Genomic DNA, 27,871 nt, shown 5'->3' on the forward strand with positions numbered 1-27,871 from the left:
TTTAATTTTCTTTGACACTTCTATACTTTTTTATGGTTATTGGAGTTAAATATAAGATAGATTCTCAAAAGGAAAGTTGATTTGTGTATAACTAGCGAAACTTTACTACTAATTTTGATTATGGTTTTTAAGTTTTAGTGTAGAATTTTCTCTTTAACAAAATATTGTAGTTTCGTAATACTATGAAACACACCCTTCCTTTAGGGACTAACCATGCATGAAGAAGGACATTTTTAGTTTTAATCCACTCTATTGTGCCCTATTAACATCAAGAGCTGCAGGATTTTAGCTCAACGTATGCCTCTATCTTTTCCAACTTGTCGAAGAAACAAAAGAAGAAAAAATGAAAGAAAAATATAAGAGCTATTATTGATACTAATATATGCCGCTACATTTTTGTCTATATCTAAAATCGATTAGTTTCTTCGTTTAATGATAAAAAGTTATCATTAAAAGCGAACGTCATCGGTTGAAACTCTAAAAAAAAAAAAAAAAACTTATACCACTGCATTTTGTGGTTATGTCTCGTTTGACTCAAAGCCATTTTAGGGTTTAAACTTTAAAGCATCCTGTAATTAGCATATAGTTAATTCATATAAGAAAAATTCAACTTAAAAAAGAACCAAGCGAATTTCCATATGAATTTTTAGCAAGAGTTTTAAAAATATTGAATTTTCTTTCAAATGCTATTAGTTTCAACTCAATTGGATGTCTAAGTTGAAAGTTATGATCAAAATACTTAGACGCAAGTAGAAAAATCATGATTCTGAAATTTGATCAAATTAATTTTATTTGATTTTTTTTCCTCTCCATTTGCCTTCTTTCGTTGATTGATTAGGTTTACCCACATTTTGTAGGTCTTTGAGTTTTATTTGGGTTCCGCCTAATTGAGTTAGAGTTCATCCTTATGTCTTAAATAAAGCCATTGTAAAAACTACATTTTAAATCTTATAATTTATGAGTGGTAACAAATTAATTCTATAATTTAAAAAGTAACAAATTAAACCCTAAGGTTTCAAAAATAATAAATTAAACTTAAACTTATTTAAGTGAAATGACATTGTATTTGAATTTTAATAAGGATTAAGGTTTTAAATTGCTAAATTAATTTTTATGTCCCTAGACTTAATATTAGTATTATTATTTATATATTGTAAGTGAGGGAAGGTTAGATCATCGGCTTACTAATTTCATTTTAAATGATTTCTCACATGGGCTCTCCGCCCAGCTCGCCCAACAATCACACCATTCGGCACTATTGGACCTGAGTTCGCTAAAGGATTGTGGGTATTTCTTGGGCCTGAAAGGATTGTTAGTTTCCCCCTTTTTCTTTTTCTTTTTTTTTTCTTTTTTTTTTTTCTTTTAAGAAAATGTTTCCTTTCATTCTTTTTATTCATTGAGTAATGTTACATACACAAACTAGTTTACACTATTTTTACAAACTTTTGATGTGGCTTAGCGTTTACTAAATAATTATTGGTAAATAAAAATGTCATAGTAATGATGGCCCTGATTAGAACTAGTAAAAATTTATCACATCAATAGTTTGTAAAAATATTATAAAATAGTTTGTGTATGTATCATTACTCTTATTTATTTATTTATTTTTATTTTTAGAATTGTTTCCCTTCCTTCTAAATATACATAGAATTAGTATCTAACTCGTGCTATGTACGGGAACCTATCTATTTGTGAGGTAGATTAAAATAATGTGATATTAATGATGAACCAAATTAGAACTAATAAAAATTTGTCACATCAATAGTTTGTAAAAATATTATAAAATAGTTTGTGCATGTATCATTACTCTTATTTATTTATTTATTTTTATTTTTAGAATGTTTTTCCTTCCTTCTAAATATACATAGAATTAGTATCTAACCCGTGCTATGCACAGGAACCTATCTATTTGTGAGGTAGACTAAAATAATTTTATAAAAAATTTAATAAACTACACTATTGCATGATTTGCTCTTATATGACTTCAATTTGTATTACAATTTAATGAAAAAGTTATTACTTGAACGTGCAATGATTTACAAAAAATTGTCAAACAGTTTAAGATATTGAAAAAAAAAAAAACTTAAAAATTCATATATTAAAACTTTTGAGAGACCAAAAATATTAAACAATTAGATGATTCATTGCAAAGAAATTATCGAAACAAAACAAAATATATATGACTAAACAATAGGAAATATAAGAGAAAGATGAGTTACATTCGAAAGAATAATTTCAATTATTGCAAGCTTTTTATCTTGTAAAAAATGGCTAAAGAAAGTTTGGTGGTTCATGCCTCTACTTGATTTAAAAAGTATATATATATATATATTGGGGTTTGCTTTACTTTTATAGTATTCACAATTAACCTCGCAAATTTGGATATAAATTATCAATATTTGAGTTTGAGTTTAAGTTGGACTTGTTAGAGAGATAGAGTTTTACTCCTTATTAAGTTTGGACTAAATAAAATAATTTTATTTAAATATTGTGCTAACATGAAAAATTGTAAGAGTTTCAAAAGTTTCGGTTTTATATATATATAGATGATTAGAATAGACGGTTGACTTATTATATATAAAAAATAAATAAATAAAAAAAGTATGACTTCTTATAATAAAAAAAAAAAGGTAGTTGACTTTTGACTTTTAAAAAAAATAAAAAAAAAGAATAGGTTGTTGACTCCGCTTCTCGACTTGAATCATGTACATCTCACATTTTCGGAGCATAAAGAATTCATAAATTAATAGAGTTTCAACTGTTTGTTAAGTTTGGACTAAACAAAAATAATTTTATTTAAATATTGTACTGACATGAAAAATTGTAAGAGTTTCAGAGGTTTCGGTTATATATATATATAGATTATTAGAATAGACGGTTGACTTCTTATAAAAAAAAGCAGTTGACTTTTAAATTTTTTTAAAAAATCAAAAAGAATGGGCCGTTGACTTCGCTTCTGGACTGGAATCATGTACATCTCACATTTTTGGAGCATAAAGAATTCATAAATTAATAGTTTTCCATTTTTTTTAATTCATTTCTTTTAATGAAAAATGTTAAAGTCATGAACTATTTTTTAATTTTTTTACAAGCTACTAATGTAGTAAGTGGTTATTAATAAATAAAAGGTGATGTTGGTCCAAATAAGAACCCATAAGAACATTAATAGTTTGAAAAAATGTTGTAAAATAGTTTGTGCATGGAAGTTGTAGAATTATATATATATATATATATATTTAATAGTAATATTATAGACAAATTTTTTATAGTATTTTTACAAACTGTTGATATGACAAATTTTTATAGTTCTCATTTGGGCTCATTACTGGCATAATTTTTTTACTTACCAATAACTACTCATTACATCAACAATTTTGTAAGAAAAGTTATAGCTCTAACATTTTCCTTTTTTTTTTTAATCATTGGGCCAAGATATCAATTATGAATAACTACTCACTACATCAACAATTTTGTAAAAAAAGTTATAGCTCTAACATTTTCCTTTTCTTTTTCTTTTAATCATTGGGCCAAGATATCAATTAATTTTTGATATATGCGAAATTCAAAATCCAAATTTTTTATTCGACAACAAAAGACTTTTTAGTTGAGTTAACGGTAGCTCATTAGTAAATTAATTGGTAATTGCCTAGTTCCCATATATATATATATATATATATTATATTTTTTTTTTTTGTTTATAGTACATTGGTTGATTTTTATCAAAGGGATAGTTTCGACTCTATAGTAACTACAGAAGAGAAAGATAAAAAGAAAATTTTAAAAAGAAAGAAAGAAAAACAAGATAAAGGATGAGTAACGACTAGTGACCATCTTTTTATGCAGTAGCTTATGTTTTACAAAGCTTATAAATTATAAAGTGATTTTTTTTTCAATGAGTTGATACTGTGTGTGTGTGTGTGTGTGTGTGTGTGAGAGGGTCCTTCAAACTTATCACATCACTACAAAAAATTGGGCCTATAGTGGTGTTTTAAAACAATGGGTCTATAGTAGCGTTTTCAGAGCCTATAGCAGCGTTTTTACAAACGCCACTATAGATCCTAGTCTTAAAGACCCTATAACAGTGTTTAACAAACGCCACTATAGGACCTTGTAACGGTAGGACCTATAGTGGCATTTGACAAACGCCACTGTAGGCAATTTTTTTTTTTTTTAATAGTAAAAGCTGAAGGAGGAAAAAGACATATAGCAGCATAAAAAATTTAAACAAAAAAAATTATGAAACATAAATTTTTGAAGAAAAAAAGTCATTAAAAAAAAAAAAATTCAACTTAGAGGAGGTAAAATCAAACTGCATCCATTTGCCCACCCAATTAATTGGATTAAATGGACATTAACCCAATTAAACCTAATTAACTTTAATGTTTATTGAGTTTTAACTAGGTATCCAATTAGATCTAGTTATGATCCAACTATAATAATTACAAATCAACCACCTCTAAAGTACCCCAAAACCGCTGAAATTTACCAAATTACCCCCAAAATATAAAAATTAACCAAAATACCCCGCTAAAACGTAAACAATTACCAAAATAACTCCTAAACCTAAAAAATGACCAAAATATCTCCAAAACCGAATACCACCTAAACCTAAAAATGAATGAAATACCCTCAAAATCTAAAATGAGCAAACTAACTCCGAAACCTAAAAATTGACCAAAAAACCCCCTAAACCTAAAAAATGCCCAAAACACCCACTGAATCTAAAAATTACCAAAATACCCTCCTAAACCTAAAGATGGGCAATAAATGGGTAAATGAGTTTTATGTACCCAACCCAATGCCCACCCTAAACCATCCATTTGACACCCTTACAATATATGTAGCTCTTTTTTATCCAACTTTTAAAAAAAAAAAAAAATCTACAAAATATGAATTTAATACATTAAAAAAATTTTAATATCCCTGAACCTATAGCATGGAAATATAGCTCATATTGAAGTATACTATGCAGCCACCTTGGAGATACAGGACGAAGCAACGTACAAATTGAGACTTTAATTCATGAAGGGATTGGCTTAGGGTGGAGGCAGCGAATGTATAGAGAGTTATGAGGAAAGCAACAACCTTTATTCTTAGAACTATAATTCATGGTGAAGTGATTGGCATGTAAGAAAGAGAAGTCTCGTGAAGAAAGGTAATTCAATTATGAATCGTGAAAACTGGTCCAAGAAAGTACATCTTTGTGGTAATTAAAGTATGACATTTTTGTTTTTGTTTTTTAATACACTACTTCTTCTTTATATCCTTAGAACTAAGAGCCCTTAAAAATCTGAGAATGGTTCAATCTAGAAATTACCATGCTGTAGGTGTTTATTTTTCTTAAGCACTAGTATTATGCCCATGAGATGTATGACTTAATCAAGTGTTGAATGTTTTCTACACTTTTATTATATAACTAGTATTATGCACATGTAATGCACGGCTTAGTAAAAAATTATATATAAATTTAATATATATATATATATATTGATAATATAATCAAATTTAATAACAAATAAATGGTAAATATATTTTTTAAAATTAAGTACATAGAAAAAGTATATTATGTAAGTTTTTTTTTTTTTTGGCAAAAAAAAGATATTATAATATTTTTTAAAAATTATGTCAAGTTTAAAATTTCTTTAAGATCTTAGTACTAAAATTGTAATTTGATTTTGTGTGTGTGTGTGGCACTTAAAAATCTTCCCATTCTAATCATATATAAATTTCTTGCATATATAGCCAAAAACAAATTCCATAAATTACAAAAATAAAAAAAATTCCATAAATCCTACAAAATGTAAGTATTTAGACTGTAATATAAATTTAAAACTTTACCTATAAATTACCGATCATAATCACTTTAATGTTTCCATAAGTAAGGAAATAATCTGCATAATTAATTAAGAACACTAAATCAAAAAATAGTATCTATAATTAAGATAAATTGCATAATGTTGCTAGTTTATTTAATAATTAAGATAATTAATTAAGAACACTATTTATTTATTTTATATCATAGAAACATGTACAGTGTTGCTGTTTTTTTTTTTTTTTAAATTAGGATTTCCTTTTTCAAACTTTAACGTGTATTATGTTGCTAGTTTTTTTTTTTAATTAAGATATTTTCTAATAAAATAGAATTTAGGTTGTAATCAAATTATAGGCTAATGGTACACTCCCCACTTCAGCTCATGCTTATAAGTGGGAAAGTGGGGGGGTTTCTTAGCGATGTGGGACGTGTGGGGCTCTGAGCTAACACCGATTACAAGTGCAAACACTTGCTCAGACAGAGGCAAAAATGGTTCTCCGCCACAAAACAAAAGAGCCCTTTTATTGTAGAGACCATTTTTGCCGAGAGGACCAATAGCTTGCTTGTAATCCTTGGCTCAGAGTCCCACATCGCTAAGAAACCCCCCCACTTTCCCACTTATAAGCATGAGCTGAAGTGGGGAGTGTACCATTACACTCCCCACTTCAGCTCATGCTTATAAGTGGGAAAGTGGGGGGTTTCTTAGCGATGTGGGACTCTGAGCCAAGGATTACAAGCAAGCTATTGGTCCTCTCGGCAAAAATGGTCTCTACATTTATCAACTTTGAAATTAGAAATTACAGTAGAATCTAAAATCATATATTCATGTATTATGTTGCTGGTTTTTTTTTTTTTTTAAATTATGATTTTCATTACCTTATAAATTATAGGAGAGTAAAAATTATATCTATTTTTAAGAAAACATTTAAAAAAAATATGCAAATGACATTTTTTTTTTTAGAAACAAACACACACAAGGAAGAGGGAAATGCCCTATTACACAAAGGCACACCACAACTCCACTTAAAAAATTATACAATTTAGTGAAGTCGCATAACCAGTGCTTCTAAACTCAATTTTTATTATATTAGTATATGATATGATATGATATATATATATATATATATATATATATATCTATAACCAAAAAAAAAAAATTAAAGAAGGACCTATGGCCCAACCCAAAAAGAATAAAAATTTGAGGGTCCTTTTTATTTCTTTTTTGGGGGGGGGTGGTTTTTGTTTTTATATATAATGATCTATTAAATAAATAAATAAATAAACCCGATAGCAACCCAAAAAATGAAAAACCCTAGCCACTATCATCTGAACTCTCTTTACTCAAACAATTAAACAAAAAAAAAAAAAAAAACTCTTCCCTCTTTCTCATTCTCTCTCTCTCTTGCTCTCTCACTCTCTCACAGCCGCCGTCGTCAAGGCCTCCTGCCACTGCTAGCCTCCATATTGTCCTCCACACCAAACACACACCTACAAGGTATGATCGATTTGATTTGATTGCATTTTTTTTTGTATTTGTTTGTGGGTTTTTGGTTTGGTTTGATAGAACATCTTTGGTGATGGGAAAAGAACTAGGGCATTTGGTAAGTGAAAAGCCATAGCTTGAGAGGTTTGAGATTTGTGGGTAAGGTACACAATAAGAAGAAGAAACTAAATTAAAGAAGCCATAGAAGGAAACATGTAACTTTGTGTGTGTGTGTGTGTGTGTGTGTGTGTATGTGTGTGTGTGTGTGAGAGAGAGAGAGAGAGAGAGAGAGGCTGGGGTGTGTTTCTGAAGAGGAAAAAAATAAATGGTAGTTAAAGGGTGTTGCGGTGGGATTTTGGCTATGATTGGAAGGATAAGGTCTTTGGGGCTTTCCAAGTCTTGCTGACTAGATATTTTGGATAGTGTTTATCACTTTATCTTATTTGTTGAGAAGGATCACTTTATCTTCTTCATTCTGTCCTTTTCTTTTGACCTGAAACGTTTATCTTCTTTAGGTGGGTACAACCTAGGAAGCACGGGTGCGTTTTAGGACTCGGGTGCAGGTACGGGACTTGGCAATTTTTGAAAAAGATGGGTGCGGGTGCGGGTTCGACGGGACTTGGCGATTAAAAAATTATTAAAAGTATTTTATTTATATTTTTAATATATTACTAAGCATACTTTTTCACATTATATAAACATATACCAAATTTAAGAGTAATAGTAGTACAAAGCAATTCAAAGCAGTCAAACATTGTCGCCAATCTACAATTAAAATTACAACCTGCAACTACAAAACCCTTTAACTCCCACAAGAACCAAAAAACAAGCACACAAACACAATAAACACAGCAAACACAGCATAGAGAAAAGAGAGTGTTTGGACGAAATCGGTTTTTAACAAGCACACAAACACAGCAAACACAACACAGAGAAGAGAGAAATCGTAGAAAACAGAGACTAAAGGGAAGCAAAGAGAAGAGAGAGCATAGCACACCTAAAGCCAAGCACACCGCAGAGAAAGAGAGGTCGGAGGTAGAGAGCGCAGAGAAGAGAGATGAGGGACAGAGTGAGAGAGAGTCTTTTGGATGAAGTGAGAGTCTGAGGGATTTAGGTTAGGTTTAAACTGTGCGTTTCGCACCTTTTTTTTTTTTTTTGAATTTCGGCTTGACTCAGTCGTTTCGGCTTGAACCGGCCATTTCGGGTTTCGGCCGATACGGCCCGAGTCGACCCGATTCGCACTGCGTTGGCACGAGTTGGGGAGGCCACGTGGCAGGACGCGGCTCGACGCGGCACGGACTCACGGTCAGCGGCATCCCTGTCGTGTCTCCGCATCCCATCGAGTCCGACTCGGGCGTGGCTCGTCCGGAGCCGCGTCGGTGCTTTCTAGGGTACAACACATGACTCACCTTTTCTCTTTTTTTTTTTTTTTTTTTTTTTTAATCTTGAAAGGATAAGGTTCTCTCTTGGTACCACTAGGAAATAAAAATCTGATTTTTTGTGGACGTTGGCTAAGTAGTAACTTTGATAACATATAAAAATGTTCATACAAATGGTTCCTTATAACTTAGACAGCATTTCATTGTATTAAATAAGAAATTAATAGTCAAAATCAGATAAAAAATTTAAAAATAAAAGTAATTCTAGAAATACGAATGTTTATTATTAATTTTATTAAAATCGGTAAATGGGTTACAACTAGTTTGCAGGTAGTTTTTCTGGTACTTATTCATTGATTATATATATATATATATATATTTGGAAAAGGCACCATGGCTAGTTGAGAAAACTTTGAAACTAATCAAACGCTTTCTATATGTTGTTTCTTGCAATTGAATAATGGACAAAAAGACATCATAAGCTAGCTCCCATTCTGCATGGTTCTCCTCTCCCAAGTATCAATGTCAGAGCATCACGTTATGGTGTTGATGATTGATTGTAGCTAGCTAGAGATACCTTTGATTATATATTAAAATCCCATGATTATTATGTGATTTAGTCACCAAATTTATTGATAATTTACATCTTTCACGTATAGCCACATCATGAGGCCTAGAGCCAATCCAATAATTAAGTTGTTTGAATCAAATAATTAAAAAATTGGATCATGTGTAGGAGTTAGGATATAGGATAATCTCACTTTGGTCTTTGGATGTAAATTCATTGTACTCCCTATATATAAATACAACTATTGTATTTTTTTTATTGATAGTTGCTATATTTTTTGAGTGGTACTTGGGTGGGGGGGGGGGGGGGGGTTTAATGTTAATATTTTCCAATTGACTATCAAATTAGACTAAATTATTACAATTATAGAATAAACTTTATCTCATGCCAATTACTTTTCCAGCAACACGAAAGGACCTTTTTATAACATCAAGGGCTTGTAATTGGGTATAACCCTTTAGGTCATGGATTGTATAAAAATACGTGTTGTTTTAAATACTATATAGCATGCATTGTACAATGCATGCTATATAGTATTTAAAACAAGACGTTTTTATACAATGCATGGTATATAGTATTTAAAACAACACGTATTTTTATAAAAAATTCATACCTTCTGAGACGTGCGTGCATTTTTTAATTTTATAATTCCCTTGAGACTAAATTCATACCTTCTGAGACTAAATTCATACCTTCTGAGAATTATAATTCCCTTGAAACACAAGATCTTTTTTTTTTTTTTTTTTTTTTACTGAATTATAATTCTCTTATATCATTTTTTTTTTTTTTTTTTTACTGAAAAGTTTTTTCCCCTTTGTATTGAGAGGTGTGTTTTCATTAGGTGACTTGCGTCTTGTGTGGGTTGTTACGAGGTTGGTAAGCTATAGTGCAGAGTAAGTTCAGCTGGCTATTCTTATTTCCCAACTCTACAAGATCAATTATTGGTGAAATATCTGCTTTGTGGTGGGTTGTTAAATTGGTGCAAGCGGGTGGCTTGCGTGGTGATATAAGGCAGTTTTCGTTGTATATTGGGAGTGTTGAATGTGTTTTATGTATTCTGTATATTTGATGATTCATGTGTAGCATATTGTGACCCATTGAGTAACTTCTTATAATATTAACGTATTCAAATTCTGGAATAGATGTATACATTGAGTTGCTATTTTTGGTTATGGCTTTATGAAATGGAGAATCCAAAATATGTTGAATGAACATGTATAGAATTTACTAGATACTTCTGTACGTAGTTATTACGTAAATACAATCTTATTACTAATGATTAGCATATTACATTCTATAAGTCATCTACATATCTTATGTTCATGTTTAATGCTTTAGATGTTAGGAGATTAGGATCTAACCATTGGTTTATACTGCACTAATAAAGAGGTGTTGTAGAAGACTGTGTTAAGATATTGTTTAGCAATGGATAAGAGTTGGATGGACAAGAAGAGGGGTACTAGGGAATATGTTGAAGGTGTCAAAAGATTCGTGGAATTTGCGTCTCTTAAAGCACGCAATGGGAAGATCCCATGCCCTTGTGTCAAATGTGTGCATAGTCAACTCCATCTAGCAGAAGTTGTACCTGGTCACCTAAACAACTTTGGGATACTTTCCAATTATAGAACTTGGACGATGCATGGGGAATCACAGTCGACCACGACACCTGCTGAAGTTAGGAGTAGTCATGTGCATGAAAACTTGAATGAATACGGGAATTTTGGTGGAATGTTGCATAATTTGTTCTCCATGCATGATATGGCACCAGAATCAATGGATGAAGGTCCTAGCGTGCAACAATCGGCAGAAGGTCCTAGTGTACAACAACCAGCAGAAGGTCCTAACGATGATGCAAAAAAGTTTTACAAAATGATAGAAGATGTGGAGAAACCTTTATACAAAGGATGTACAAAATTTAGTATATTCTCAATTGTCGTCGTGTTGTACCTGTTGAAGTCTCTTTGTGGTTGGTCCAACAAATCATTTACTTTGTTGCTTCAAGTTGTGCAAGATTTACTTCCTTTGGATGCTACATTGCCAATAGATTGTTATGAGGCTAAGAAGATTATTAAAGATTTGGGTTTGGGTTATGAGAAGATTCATGCCTGTATTAATGACTGTATGTTGTTTTGGAAACAAGATGCTAACCTAGAGGCTTGCAAATTTTGTGGAGAGTCTAGGTGGAAAGAATAGAACACAACTTCTGGGGAACCAAATAATGCATCATCTAGTAAGGGGAAGAAGAAAGTTTCAAAGATGCTACGGTGGTTCCCTTTGAAACCAAGATTGCAACGGTTGTTTCTGTCACCCGATTTAGCGAGATATATGAAGTGGCATGCGACTGGGCGTACTGATGACGGGATAATGCGGCATCCCGCTGACTCAGAAGCATGGAAAATGTTTGACACTAAGTATATAGATTTTTCATCTAAGCCTCGTAATGTAAGACTTAGATTAGCATCGGATGGGTTCAACCCGTATGGCATTTTGAGTACCAGCCACAGTACATAGCCAGTTGTTTTGGTCTCCTACAATCTCCCTCCTTGGATGTGCATGAAAAGGTCATCTTTGATACTGTCACTAGTTGTTCCTGGTCCTTCCTCACCTAGTGTAGCCATAGATGTGTACTTACAACCTTTGATCGAGGAAGTCAGGGAGTTATGGGACGTTGGAGTAGAGGCGTATGATGCATCTTCTAAAAACAGGTTCCAATTACGTGCAGCATTGATGTGGACCATGAATGATTTTCCTGCATACTCAGATTTGTCTGTTTGGAGTACGAAGGGCATGTTTGCTTGTCCTTCTTGTGCCTCTGATACGGACTCTCGCTATTTAAAACATGGCCACAAATTCTGTTACATGGGACATCAATGTTGGTTGGATAGAGATCACCCATTTCGGAAAGAAGATACAAACTTTGATGGTACTCAAGATACAAGATTGGCTCCTGTGCCTCCATCGGGGTTAGATATACTTATAGATATAGAAAGTTTAGATGGACGTTGTCTTGGTAAGAAAGCTCAAGCTACATTCAAAAAAAGAAAGAGAGGGGAGGAAAATGTAGGTGCTTGGAATAAGCAAAGTATACTATTCACATTGCCTTATTGGAGGGATCACAAGGTGCGTCACAATCTTGATTTCATGCACATAGAGAAGAACGTGACAGACAATTTAATAGGCACATTGTTGAGTTTGAAGGGCAAGACAAAGAACAATCTTGAGGCACGCCTTGACTTATAGGCCATGGGTATACGGAGTGCTCTTCACCTAAAATCAAGTGTCGGCGATAAATATACTATGCCGCATGCATGTTTTAATATGACTGCAAGAGAGAAAGATGGGTTCTTGCAAGTTCTGAAGGATGTAAGAGTTCCCGATAGGTATGCTTCCAATATTTCACGACACATCAATCTCAAAAACCGCACGATTTTAGGGCTAAAGAGTCATGATAATCACATATTGATGCAGCAACTCCTCCTAATAGCATTACGCGGATCGTTGCCAGCTTCAGTAACTAGGCCCTTGATGAAGTTATCTTGTTTCTTTAGGGAAATTTGTTCGAAGATGTTGAAGGTTTCCGAGATTGAGAATCTTGAAAAGGACATTGCAGTGACGTTGTGTGAACTTGAAAAGATATTTCCTCCATCATTCTTCACAGTTATGGTACATTTGGTGATACATTTGGCCACTGAGGCCAACATGTGTGGGCCAGTTCATTATCGTTGGATGTATCCTATTGAGATGTTAGAAATATGTAAAATAGTATATGCTTAATGGTTTCATTCAAATTTAATGTTCAATTTTTAATATTATTATTCCAATTAGGTATCTCTCTCGACTTAAGTCCTATGTACGAAATAGAGCTACTCCAGAGGGATCTATTGCTGAAGGGTACTATGTGGAGGAGTGCTTAACATTTTGTGCACAGTACATGGAAGGAGTTGAAACTATATTCAATCAACCGACCAGGTTGATTGAGGGATCTACAGGGCCTGTGTTGAGCATGCAACTAATGAATATCAAATTAACCTAAGCTCATCAATACATTCTATTCAGTAGCAAAGAAATTACCAAGTTCATTGAGTAAGTAATAGAGAAGTATACCGATATCACTGCATGTCAATCTGATAACACTAGCTTATCATAAGACTAACATAATTTCCTTCACAGGATGCACAGAAAATTGGTGGAGGAAGAACTCCAAAATGCCCACCATCGTGTATCCGAGAATGTTATAAGTAAGCACCATATGGAGCAATTCTGTAGTTGGCTTAGACATCACATACGTTTCAAACATGCAACTTAATTATTCATAACACTATAATAATTAGTATCGTATTACTAATACTTAATGTGCTTGATTCTGTTAGATGGTGACAATGACTGATGCTGATAGGGCGAGACTAAGTGATACAATAGTAACACTATCTAGATGGCCATATGAGACAGTGAAGCGGATGAAGCATTATGTAATAAATGGATTGAAATTCAGATGTGTGGATAATGAGGCACATAGGAAAACCCAAAATAGTGGAGTTAGTGTTGTCACGGAAGGTGGCGTAACTTACTATGGTGTCTTAATTGATATTATTGAGTTAAATTACAGTGACCGTATAAGACACGTCTTATTCAAATGTAGATGGGTTGATGTTCATAGTATTAGGGGATATAAGGTTGATGAGTTTGGGTTTCCTATGGTAAATTTGACCCTCTTGATACATCGTGGGGATAAAATGACTGATGAACCATTTGTCTTGGCATCTGAAACTTCACAAGTATTTTATGTTGCAAACAAAAGGAAGAAAGATTGGTATGTTGTTGTTAAAACTAAAGCGAGAGATGTGTTTGATGCTGGTACTGGTTCACAACGTGATGATGATGATGATGATGATGCATATACATATTATGAGCACGTTCATTACAATATAAGTACAAACGATTATTTTGATGGAGCGAATGACAACCAAGGATGGGCTCGAGATGATATAAAGGGCATGACAATTGATGCCCCAGTCAATGGGGACTTAGCCGTTTCTGGATGGGACGACATAGATGGGAATGATGTTATTGACGACGAAGACAATTATGAGGACACTAATGATCCGTAAATATTATTTATTACTTGTATGTATAGTTTACTAACCCACGTGTTCCTAAGTTATTGATAGCATGTCCCTTTATGCTCAACCCTTTAAATCTAGCGCATAGTATTTTGTAATGATAGTTATTTAATATGGTAGACGATTAATTGCTTGAAGTATATCCTAATAAGTACATTGTATTGATTGTTACTATAAGCATTGTAGTCTTCGCACTTCCTTTCAATGCAATTATTGTTGTATAACTATTATTATGTTTGTGTTTTTCAGGTTTTTGAGGGAGGAATGGGTAGAAAACGGCGGCTATAGTTAGTGGAAAGTGGGCAGTGCTCTTCTCATGCAATAGGGAGCCAACAAGAAGAGACACGTAATGTTGCATTAGAGGAAGACATTCCACATGGCGCTACACATTATGATGATGCCACAAAACCTCCAAGTACGAACTCTACTTTTCAAATTCTTGCTTCCATGTGTGTGCTAGTTGTGATGTGAATATTGGAAAGTAGTTTCTCATTGTGGTTCACTATGTATAGATGACATGGTGGCAACTCCTACTAATGTTGTACCACGTGCAAAACGTGGTAGTACACTAATGCGAGACATATGGAATCTGTCGCTAGGAACAAAACATGTACTTCATTTGAATAGTCAAGGCCAACCAATTGGGAGTAGTTGGGCGACATTTAAGAGGTGGATAGGCACTATTACGAGAAAGTACTATATGTGCCCAGTGGTGCCTATTGATTGGTGGGAAGTGCCTATCCAGTATAAACGAGAGTGTTGAGGGGAGATTGAGGTAATAGTAACAACAACTTTGGCATGTTGCTTTAATATTATCAAATTATAAGTATGGTTATGCATAGTTATGCTAGATGATGTAATATAGACTAGAGTATCATTATGAGTAGCTATGTAATTATATTTTGCCAAGTATCAATTTTGACATGTATGTTGACTAAATGTGTTCTTTCCAGAGACGATGGGCCATCCCTGTAGACAAAGTCCCGCTAGAGAAACAAGAGGACTAGGCAATGCAACTATTGGGGCTCCTGAGAAGGGCCCGAAAAACCACCCTAAAGAAGGAAAAATGTTTGGAAGGTATGAGTAAACAACAAGTTGTGGACAGCATACCAAACAATTGTGATGAAGAACAGTGGAAGAAGTTGGTGGAATACTGGTTTATAGAGGATGTACAGGTGCTTCTTGGTCTAGTACGTAAAGTCCAATAATATCAACCCATTGTCATTGCAAATAATTTCAATAAGCAAGAACTAGACCAAGAAGTTTGGCACAACTAGTTGCTATCATGGTATTATGTCTACCTCTTACATTACTTCTATAAAAAAAACAAAAACAAAAACTGAATATGCTAAATAGGCTATTGATTTAAAATCTCACTTTAGTGCTAGAAATGACTTTTCTTACATTATTTTCACAATTCAGTTGTCTACCATAATAAGCATATCAAAAAGATATATCATTGTTAAAGAGGTTACTTTATTGAAAAAGTCATGTGCTTCATTATTTGTGGCCTTGCTCTAAAGCTACATCATGGTTCATCTCTCATAAGCCTTATCTTGGGCTAAGCATATTGAATGGAGCTACTATAGTTTGCGTAGCGTTAGTTGATACAAGTTCATCTATTACAGAGTGGTTTGTGAAATTCTAAATTTAATTTTAAAAAAGAAAAGTTCTTAGCAACCATAGTTGCAAATTTGATTTATTAATCTTGGATGACTTACTACATTAGGAAATTATAGACAATATAAGCTCTAGATCATAAGGCCTTGATCTACTCGACTCCTCTGTAAACAAAGCATTTTACTTATTCCCTTGGAAAAAATTTGGGAATTAGTCCATACATGACATATAGTCACACTTTTGGGATTAAAATGAGAAATTGTCAGCAATTCTTTTGGGGAGATTGTTTAGAATTTATCATTGAAGTTAATATTACATTAGTTGTTGATTTTTATAAACTATGTTTACTAACAAATAACTTATTAATACATATTTCTAATTATTATCTACCCCCTACAAGGGCTTAAATTTCATTTGAAGTGCTAAACGAGTGCTAGGAGGGGATATTTGTATCAACGGATCCTAATGAAGGTTCTAAAAGTATAGATATAATAACTTTTTGCTCTCTTTTAAATTTTCTCCCAAGTATGGCAAGTAATACATTTTAATGTTTTCTGCAATGCCAAGCCAAAGTCATTAAGTTATTATTCTACCATGTTGCATAATTGCATGGTAACCTTGACACCATGCAATTATTCAACCATGCATGAGCTTAGAACCAATATATAAGCATTGCAAATTTGCATCATGTATTTGTTACTAAAAATTTTAGATTTGTGGCATATAGAAATAAGGTGGCTTGTCTTTTTTTTTTTTTTTTTGGTTCTTACTTGTTAAGAGTTTTACTTAGCACAATAATTAATGGATATAATGAACATATTTTAGGAAAACAAAACAGGCAGGCCAGTTGAGCATGTTGTAGTATATGACAAAGCTTATAGACGTAAAGATGGGACACCTGTAACAGATAAAGCTGCTGAAAACATCGTAAGTATTTTCTCTATTAATCATTTGTGACTTGCTTATTTTTTAAACTGATAAGGAAATTGATGTTTATAAATACGCTTATTTTTTTACACTATATGTAGAATCTAATAAGTCATTTGGTAAAATTATGAAAATAGAGGAAGATGTAAGAATTACTGAATGCTGGAACCCAATTAATTGGAGAGAGTAGTCATGGTGGAGGCGTTCTTTGAGCACCAGATGATGCCTTTGCTCAAGTGATGGGGCAAGAGCGTCATGGACGCGTACGTGGAGTAGGGTTTAGACCAAACCCATTCGGTAGAAAGGCGAAAGACATTCTTCCAGACAGTACGACTCCACAACAATCTTATGCCAGTGACCAGAGGGTTGTGGAGTTGAAGGATCAAATAGCGACACTGACACAAGCTCGAGTAGAGGATGCAAATAAAATAGAGGCACTGGCCTGATTAGTAACACTTGAGAGAACTCAAAGGATAGAACGAGACGCCCAATTCCAGAAAATGATGGATTCATTTAGCGATTATATGCGTGGATTGCAGAGTCAGGTATAGCTTTATAATTTATTAATGTCGTTTCATGTATTAGTCATTGGTACTTTTTGATACAAATGCATACAAAGACAAGATAGGTCATTTCAGCACTTAACTAGGGCTTTTATATTGAAAAATGTCTTAAGGTAGGTCATTGTATTATGTATGTGTTAGTGGGAAGGTTGTGAGCAATTAGAGGCTGATGAGTGGGAGTTATTCAAGGATAGATTTGGGTATGTAGATTTTGTTTATACCCTTGTGTCATATTTTAGAAGCGAAATAGGGAAAAATATATTGCAAGTTTATTTTTGTCATTTTACCAAAAATTACTTTTATACTCGATTGCTTTGTGATGTGCTTCTACTATTTGGCTTTGTTTGTTCATTTGTTATAATGTTGCTTCCATCTTATTCAGAATGAAGAAGATGCTCATGCTAATGTTGATGATGGGGATGAACTTGATGATGGGGATGCACTTGATGGTGATGACAGATTTTTTTTGATGGAGTTATGAGTATTATCCTTCTGCTTCATGTATTTATATTGATTATGTAGTTTAATTGAGTATGTATGTATGTATCAAGTTTAGTTGATACAATTTTGGCTTTGTTTGTTCCTTTGTTATAATGTTGTCTCCATCTTATTCATGGTGAAGATGCTGCTCATGCTTATGTTGATGACGGGGATGCACTTGGGGATACACTTGATGACAAGGATGCATTTGATGATGGTGATGACAGATTTTTTTTTTTTTTGATGGAGTTATGATTATTGTCCTGCTACTCCATATGCTCCATATGTAGTTAAATTGAATGCTCCATATATTAGGGCCTATTTTGTGTACCCTTAGAAAGGGTGTGATATGTTTTGTGTACCCTATGCTTGTGATTTGCCCAGGACAAGTTAGAAAGGGTGTGATATGTTTTGTGTACCCTATGCTTGTGATGCCCAGGACAAGTGAAATATGTGTGCATGTATATATATAGTGGTGATTGTGACTATTGATATATGCTTGTGATTTGCTCAAGACAAGTGAAATATGTGTGCATATATATATAGCCACGTTTGTAGACCCAGCAACATATTTTTGTAAAAAAAAAAAAAAAATTATTGTGGTGTTTTTGGACCTATAGTGTTGTTTGTAAAACGCCAATATACAATGGGTAAGGAATCCGTTCTTGACCTATAGTGGCGGTTTCAAATGCTGCTATAAGTCTGTTCCTATCCCTCCTGTAATAGCGTTTACAAATGCTGCTATTCATTAAAAGAAATTTTGATTTATCTATAGTAGCATTTTAAAGACGCCATATAGTGGGGTTTACAAACGCTGCTATAGGTAAATTGATTTTTTTTTTTTTTTTTTGGTAATTTGGCTATAGTGGTGTTTGAGAAACGCCACTATAGATCTACATCCTATAGTGGTGTTTCTGAAACGCTGCTATAGCACTTTTTAAAAAAACAATTTCAGGTTATAATGGCGTTTTATGATAGACCTACATTGGCGTTTGTAAATGCCACTATAGGATATACCGATAGTGGCATTCTTGGGAAACGTCACTATAGGTCTATAATAGCGGTACAATAGTGGCGTTTACAAACACCACTATAGCAAACGCCACTATAGCCCAAATGGGCCTATAGTGGCGTTTTTTGGACCTGTAGTGGCGTTACAAAAACGCCACTATAGGCTTAGTTTTTTGTGGTGCATACTTATCTCATCCTTCTATCTAGTTGATAAGGTTGAGATATTCTTCATCTAGTGGAGGCAAAAAGATAAGATTTTGACTGATTTCAATATGATGTAGGACTTCTATGTCCTTTCAATAAAATTAAATTATAGGACATATGAAGAATCTTTATTGTATTTGGTTTATACACATACAAGCAAAATTTTGGTGCTTTCATATTTCTCTTATGGTTTCGAATGGCTTAAACCCAAACTCCCACAAACTCGAAAACTGCCAGTAATAAGGTCCAAATCTATGAAGTTTAGGATTTGGTTAAAGACAACCATCGCTCCACAATTGATTGTGGTATTTTTATGTAGAACCGAAAGGTAAGTGAAGTTCAAAAGAAGAGAGAGGATGAGCAGAGCTGTGCATGTCATGAGTTTGTCTTTTTTTTTTTTTTTTTGGGTGATACCAGGCAAAGAGTTTATATTACAAAATTAGGAGTCTGTCTTCCTATTATATTAGCAAGTTTCCTACTTTCAGCTAATACAATATCTGAAGTTCTCAAAATTGCAACAAACATAGTGTTGCTTAGTAATATTATATATGTCTTCTAATAAAGTTTCAATCCACCAAGGCCAGTGGGTCTTAGTTCTCAAAAGAGTTGGATTTCCTTTCAATTAGTTAGTGAAAGCTCGGATATGTGTATAAACACAAGAGTTTGTTTAAACCCTCAAATTAAAATTACGGCTAAATTGCTTTTACTCTAACTTATCTAAATGCGGAATAAGAGTAAATGAAGCGCAATAAACCGATAACAACTCTAGTGCATAAACATGAATAATCAATAATAAAAGTAAAGTACAAGAGTAAGAGAAGAGAGATGCAACCACAAGATAACATTAAGACGTGTTATCGAAGAAAAAACCAAAGAACTCGGCGAAAAACCTCTCCACCGTCTTCCAAGTGATAATCGATCCACTAGAGAATAAAGTTTGAGTACATGAATAACAAAAGACCCTCCAAACCTAGTCTACCCAATGTACTTGAGCCCTACAAGCTCCTGCTACCAATGGACTTCTCGGAGTCATGTCTTCTCTAGGTTTCAAGATCCCGCAATACACCCGATTGCATCTGCCAAGCCTTACCGGCTTTTTTTGGCAAATCCCCAAAGCTTCCTAAACTCCAAAATACTCGCTACACTCTAAAAATGTGTAGGTTGTATTTGGATACAAATCTCCTCTCAATGTATGACAATAAGAGAAGGAAGGAAAAGAGGCTAGAATGATTTTTCACTAAGAATGGGTAGCTCTCTCTCTAAAAGATGGGTGTGTGTGTTGTAGAAAACCTATCTAAGATTTTTCTCTCTAAATAGCCTCCTTCCAATTTGTGGGTAATGAGGGTATATTTATAGTATGGGTGAAGAGTAAGAAAGTCACACTTAAAAAATCTTCCAAGTAGAATGTTTCGTGAGTATTTTGCGGGAATGCCTTACCCACGAGACACTTGCGAAAACAACAGTCTAATATGACTCTTCAGCTTCCAGCATATGCTTCTCACATGGCTATTTTGTGGGTAAGCTTCTGGCAAGACACTCGCGAAATCCACTAATTCTTCATTTTATGCTTGATTTTTCACCAACTTAATACTAAACCCAATACAATAAAATCCCACAAAATATAAGGAAATAAATTAATGCAATTACAACACTTTTTATTATGGAATAAAGCCAACGTAAAACATAGTTGTAAATCACAACTTTACAGTTAAGATCACCACTCTTAGGAGCCTTAAAAGTGCTATGTGTAGTAGAGCCTCACAGATTGCAACAAACTTTGCTTTCTTAAAGTCTTGGAATGCTGTGAGAAAGGCTGTTCTGACAAGCTGGATTCCATCCTATGTTGTAGCTATCAAGGCAGCGACTCTTTTTCCTCTGACTAGCTTTCTGGAAACTTCAACTTGACACAACAGTTGCCAATCTTCTTGGTAAGGCTAGGCAGGAAGAAGATGTTGGTTACCTCCCTTTGTAGTTTGATCATGACCTGTAAAATTTTCAATAAAAGTAGCATTGTACCTATGACTCTGTGAGTTAAAGCTCTTGAGGTTAGCATAACCTCATTTATATTTGGAACTTTCCCTTCGAAAACGATGTCATTTTTGTGATTCCATATGCACCAAAGAGTGACAAGTAATGTAGGAATGTAATTCTTAATTCCTTATTGCTTCCTTGGATCTAGCAACTAATCCAATCAGTTATGGTGTGGTAAGGGAGATTGTCTATTCTAATGGTTAATTCACAACCTCACCAGACAGCTTTAGTGAAGGGCCATTGAAAAACAGGTGGTCTAAGATTTTCCTATCTTCTTGACAAAAAAGGCAGGTATCAGAGCAATTTATGCCTCTAAGGATAAGTGTATTTCTTACAAGGAGGGCAGAATGTAAGATTTTCCAAATAAAATGCAGAATTTTTTGTGGGAGTGGAAGTTTCCATAAAGTTTTCCAAACTTCTTGGGGGAAAGGAGTTGGGTTTGGTTAGGGTGGAAGGTTTCCATTGAGGAGGATAGAGTAAACTTTTTTCACTTGGAATTTGCCATTGGTGGAATAAGGCCAAATAATTTTATCTTGGAATTCTGATGGAACTGTCTTTGTTAGGGTTATAATGGGTTGATAATCTCTTAAGGATTTCATCAAGCTAAAAAGGAAAGCTTTTGTGAGTTTTAGTTGTGATGCCATGGATTATCTAGGCCTTCCTTTTTATAGGTGAAGTTAGGGATTGTCTTCCCTGTAATACCTGATCTAGGAACAACATTCCTTGCGTGATGGGTACTTGATTGGTCTTTATAATTGTAGGATTTATTACTAAAGTGGGTGTTGGAGAAGAGAAAGCACTTCTTGGTTTTAGTCGTGGATAGGGGATTCCTTTTGTGGTAGATTAGAAGATAGGCAATGGCTAAATGCACAAACATGTATGACTTTAGTAGGGAAAAACTGTTAAGGGCTTGTGCTCTAAAATCCAATTTATTGGCATATTATAAAATAAATTGTTTAATTATATGAGATTATTTGTATATAAACTAATTGAACATTATTATATAGTCCTTGAGATGCATTGTATGTGATTTAAATATAAATCACAAGCTCCTTGTAAACTCAAAAATGTAGTTCATAGTCGATCATGAAATTAGGCATTTCATCTGCTAAGACTATAACATGTCATCTACGATGATTTGTCTTGATCTTGGAAGTGGAGACTTCTGGTTGATGTGTTAGTGTCTTATGTGTGTGAGACACATTGAACTGGATTGCTATGAGATTAATTACTCAATTAACAACTGTCACTTGAATAATAAATCTTACGACTTCTATTTTCATAAACTCTTAATCCTAAGAGGATTGTGAACCTGGTCATGAAATGTAGGTTGTTTTAATATATCAGGAGTGAGATCTAATTTAAAGGTCAAAACCTTAATACATTGGGTAACCGCATGTAGCGTTGAGGGAACACATATTCTCAAGATGAAATCCATAATCTCTTTTTATAGAGACATGAAATATCCCCTTGAGATAAGTTTAATAGGGTATGGTTATTCAAGGTGTTGGCTTCAGCCACTTTAGTAAAGAGTTACTAAAGTTTATATTTAATGAAATTAGATTTCATATAATATATGAATAATTAAAAGACTATACTGAGGATTCAAGGAATAAAATAGTAATTTACAAAGTGATAGTTTATTATGACTTTGTTTATTATGGATGTTTCATGGAGGGGTCAAATGATATTATATTAGATTTTTGGGATATAATTTATTAATAAAGTCTAGAGTGCAATTATATTTTCATAGTGGTACTTGTTATATAATTGATAGTAACTTTGGACTTGTCAAGAGTTGATGGAAGCTCAAAGCCCATTGGAACTAAAGTCTTTTGATCTCATCCCAAACTACACACTAAAGCCCAATTGAGTTGACCCAAAAGGTTAGCCCAATTAGACAATCAGTTATTTATTTAATAAGAGTTATCAAATAAAGTAACTGTCTAGATATTTAAAACGTATGTACAGTTAAAAGAAGAGAAAATAGTTTTCTCTTTAATCTCTCTTGAACATAGTTTTTAAAATGAAATAGTATATATGTAAGAACTGGTTAAGAGACCATACACCTTAGGCATTATGTGGAATTGGGATGAAGATTAAAGGTCTTCTCCGGATACAATTTGCTTCTTGTTTTTTATTTTCACGACATCAATGTACATTTTTTATTCTTTTTTTTTAGATTCAAAGTTGTATATAATCTCTCATAAATGAAATAGATTCTTGTGTTGTTTCCGCTACTTGTTTTGTATGAGATGCAAAACCATGTTTTTCAGCAAAACATGGTGGTTGAGACTTGAGAGCAGTAAGTTGTGATAAGAGGCCAACTCACCGGGTGATTTGTTCGATGATGTAAAATGGACTTCACATGGACCTTATGGAAGACTTGCCTTCACCCTTTTGGTATGTATTTGTTTCCCTGCGAACGTAACACCCAAAAGGGCTGTGGAGAATGCCACAAACTCATACTTTTCTCCTCCTCCTTCCAAACCTTGCTTCCTATGGGTTTGAATTGTAATGAGTTGGGTCTCGTTGCAAGCTTGGGCTACTAATTGAGTCCTCTAAACTATGGGTTTTGCTAATCAACATAAGAAACTCGTGCCACAACAGACTTGGTAGCTGTTAGATCCATTTTACGGTAGTCGTTCTTGCATTGTTTCGAACATTGGTGCTTAATTTGTATTATTGTGTAGACATTCGCCTTTAATTTTTTCATTGGCCGCTTTGATTTGGGCTTTGCCAATCTTGATACATCCTAATAGAAAAAAATGGGATTGGAATAGGAATTTAACCATTCTATCTTTGAAGTATTCTTATTCTTCTATTGTTGTTAAGAGCAAAATCTAATATGATTGGAATAATTTTTCTCTAATTGTCCATCTTCTTGTTATATAGAAGGTGAATTGAGGTTCCTTACTAAATATATAAGAGAATAATATTTTAACCATGGCAAGGAAATGCCACAATCAAAAGAGACATAACTACAAAATGCAACGGTATAAAGTTTTTTATTTTTATTTTTGAGAAATGCAGCGGCATAAGTTAGTATACAAATACAATATTAGCTCTTTTTTTTTTCCTTTTTTTTCCCCAAATGTCCAAAGTCTACGGATCAAACCTGGACTCAACAAGTTGGGAGAGCCCAAGGTGTACGCAGAGCTAAAAGCCAGTGGCTCTTGATGTTTAGGGCACAATAGAGTGTACGAAGGTCCTTTTTCATGGCCCATTAAAAAAAGGTCCTTCATTAATTAGTCCCTAAAGGAAGGGGTATGTTTCATAGTACTACGAAACTACAACAATATTATGTTAAAGAGAAAATAATACACTATAACTTAAAAACCAATATTTTATTCAGCAAAAAAAAAAAAAACTTAAAAACCAATATTTAAATTAGTATTAAAGTTTTGCTCCAGACAAATCGACATTTCCTTTTGAGAATCACACTTATATTTAAATCCAATAACAATTATACCATAACAAAGTAGCCGTGGCACATTGGTACAGAAAATTTAAGACAAACCAAAGCGACCATTGTAACAGTCCACACTTAATTTGAAGGAGGAAGCGGATATGCAAAACCCAGGGCTGTTTTACTTAAAATAATATAATAGCTAAACCCAACAATACATTCCGGCTTCTTGTTCCATTTTATTAATACTATATTTTAACAGACACAAATGCTTTTTTTATGCCTTTGTCCATCTTTGCTTATTTGCAGCTGCATGGGTCGCAGGTGCAGTTTGATCCACACTTGCAGCCTCCGTTCTCTGCTCCAAAGCTCATCTCAGACCCCTCAGTGTAGCTGCAATGACAGTGAAAAAAACCTTAATTCATTTCCATATCTCATTAATCCCATTTCATTATGCATAAATATACTAACGTGTCAATGATCATAATCAGTGGCGGAGCTAGGATTTCGGTGGGAGGGGGGGAGATTAAAATAGTATTGAAAGGACATTAAGTATTTTTTTTCTAATAATTATGTGTTAGTTATGGGGACCACTAATTGAATTGCCATGAAAAAAACTGGAAAAAGCAAGATTTTCACAGTGCTTTCACAACAAATCATAAGTGGTAAGTTGTTATTGGTTCAAATTCAACCCACCACTGAAATTACTTTTTTGCTCACCAATAACAACTAATAACAACTTGTTACTTAAGATTTATTGTAAAAGTGTTGTTAAAATGTTTTTTACAGAATTTCTCAAAGCTAAAATGACTATAAATTCTATTATAAAATGCTCATAAACTGATGTGACAAGAATGTATAACACTTAAACAATATAATACATAAATGTTTGAATGAATTTTTTTTATGATTGATAACACATCAATTTGTAAAATTTATTGTATTCATAACATTGCCCCACAAGAAAAGTGTTGTGAATAGTAAACTGAAAACAATGATTGAAAAAAAAAGGAACAATAAAATGGGTGAAGACGTATGTGGTGAGACAAAACTAATAAGAATAGTATATTTGGTGAAAAAGTGATATGATTTTGTACGTGGGAGAAGATTTTTTTTTTCCTACTTTCTTGGTGTTAAAAGGTCTATACATGTATTAAAGTGGGTGTCTTTTTTTTGTCAAGGTAAATTATCAACGAATAGTTCATAATATATCTACTTCAATGATTTTTTTCAAGGAGCCAGGGGGGACTGCCCCCCTCGACAACCCTGGCTCCACCCCTGGTCGTAATTGATATCATGTCATTATATATCAAAAACATATAATGAATAAATTTCTTAACTACTTTTCAATCTTATATTTAACAAATCAGTTTGTAAAATTAATATAATAAAAGTTATAATATCTCTAGTATAACGTATCATGTAAATATGCATACATCTTTGCAGAAGCAACCCCAGTAATGATGGTCTCAGTGCTGGTCTTCTCTGAGAGACCAGGGTACACGCTGTTGCTGCAAAAACATGACAAAAATTTACTTTTAGCCCGAGAAACAAGATGAACTAAGCTAGTATATATATATATATATATATGTTGAAATTTTAAATTTTGGTCCTAATAGCCTCCCAATTAAATTAAATAAAAAATAAAAATAAATAAAAAAAACTGGTATACATATGCAATTCCAGCACAAGCCAATTCCTCCTCAAATTTATTCCAATTCACAAGATCTCTAAACATACTCCAATTAAGCTATTAGCTGAAGAAACAACTAATGATTATAAAACTTGAAACTTGAAAGATCTACCTAGATTATGATTATGATTATGATTATCTTCAAGTGCTATCTCATCGTGACAATTTATTGACTAATAATAAAGTCCTTTTCTCATGCGTATTTTTCGATAATAATTTATACCAGTAAAAGAAATTAATATATTAAATTTCCCCACCATAGAAGCAAAATTCAAAATATTCAATTGCACACGGCACACCTGAATCTGAATGACGCTGCACTAGTAAGAAGAAATCATAGACGCAATTGAACTACCATTCACCCACGTGTACGGTGGATAGCCACCCCTTATACCCTTACCTGCACACTATAAATAGCAGCTCAGGTTTAGTACAAAACTCATCCAAGAGTGAGTGAATTCAATCATATCCCTAGTAAAATATTTTCCAATCCTTATTTACAGTAATCTGAAGAAAATGTCTTCCTGCGGAGGAAACTGTGGTTGTGGCTCCGACTGCAAGTGCGGCAGTGGCTGCAACTGGTAAATACTCTACTTTTCCTACTAACCATTGCAATTCTCGTGAAGTTTATTTTCCTTGAAAATCAACTTCATTATGTCACAATTAATATATATGTTATATATTTATTTAATATTATTGGTTCTAAAGTTTGATAGTGTTAGAGTTAGACTCGTTTCATTTTCCCCTTCTCTATATTTTCATTGTCAAATTCTTAGTTCTAGGGACAGAATCAGGATTCGAACCTGAGGGGGCCAAAGCTTAAAACTTTTTTTTTTTTTTTTTATGAAAATAAAAGCTAACATTTATTTCATATTCAACAAAATATTACATATAAAATAAGTATTTCTTAAACATTTCAACACATTTATCAAAATAGAACTTGATGTTATTTAAGAGGAAATCCAAAAATATATATATATTTAAGGGCAAATCTTAATTTTTCAAATTGCATATGTATACCAGTTTTTTTTATTTATTTTTATTTTTTATTTAATTTAATTGGGAGGCTATTAGGACCAAAATTTAAAATTTCAACATATATATATATATATATATACTAGCTTAGTTCATCTTGTTTCTCGGGCTAAAAGTAAATTTTTGTCATGTTTTTGCAGCAACAGCGTGTACCCTGGTCTCTCAGAGAAGACCAGCACTGAGACCATCATTACTGGGGTTGCTTCTGCAAAGATGTATGCATATTTACATGATACGTTATACTAGAGATATTATAACTTTTATTATATTAATTTTACAAACTGATTTGTTAAATATAAGATTGAAAAGTAGTTAAGAAATTTATTCATTATATGTTTTTGATATATAATGACATGATATCAATTACGACCAGGGGTGGAGCCAGGGTTGTCGAGGGGGGCAGTCCCCCCTGGCTCCTTGAAAAAAATCATTGAAGTAGATATATTATGAACTATTCGTTGATAATTTACCTTGACAAAAAAAAGACACCCACTTTAATACATGTATAGACCTTTTAACACCAAGAAAGTAGGAAA

At 33.2% G+C, this 27,871-nt stretch overlaps 1 long non-coding RNA gene and 1 other non-coding gene across 2 annotated transcripts; both read left to right on the forward strand.

Annotated features, from left to right (window-relative positions):
- Positions 1 to 7,289: 7,289 nt before the first annotated feature.
- On the forward strand, positions 7,290 to 14,770 carry LOC112034251 (uncharacterized). The gene is made up of 3 exons (XR_010627937.1): positions 7,290 to 7,307; positions 10,069 to 10,135; positions 14,612 to 14,770. It is a non-coding gene; the product is annotated as an uncharacterized LOC112034251 (long non-coding RNA).
- An 11,858-nt stretch (positions 14,771 to 26,628) lies between these two features.
- On the forward strand, positions 26,629 to 27,549 carry LOC112007544 (uncharacterized). The gene is made up of 2 exons (XR_010627938.1): positions 26,629 to 26,881; positions 27,476 to 27,549. It is a non-coding gene; the product is annotated as an uncharacterized LOC112007544 (transcript).
- The last annotated feature ends 322 nt before the right edge of the window (positions 27,550 to 27,871 follow it).

This window comes from Quercus suber, unplaced genomic scaffold (genome assembly GCF_002906115.3).
Source record: "Quercus suber isolate HL8 unplaced genomic scaffold, Cork oak 2.0 scaffold_35, whole genome shotgun sequence".
Classification (NCBI taxonomy): domain Eukaryota; kingdom Viridiplantae; phylum Streptophyta; class Magnoliopsida; order Fagales; family Fagaceae; genus Quercus; species Quercus suber.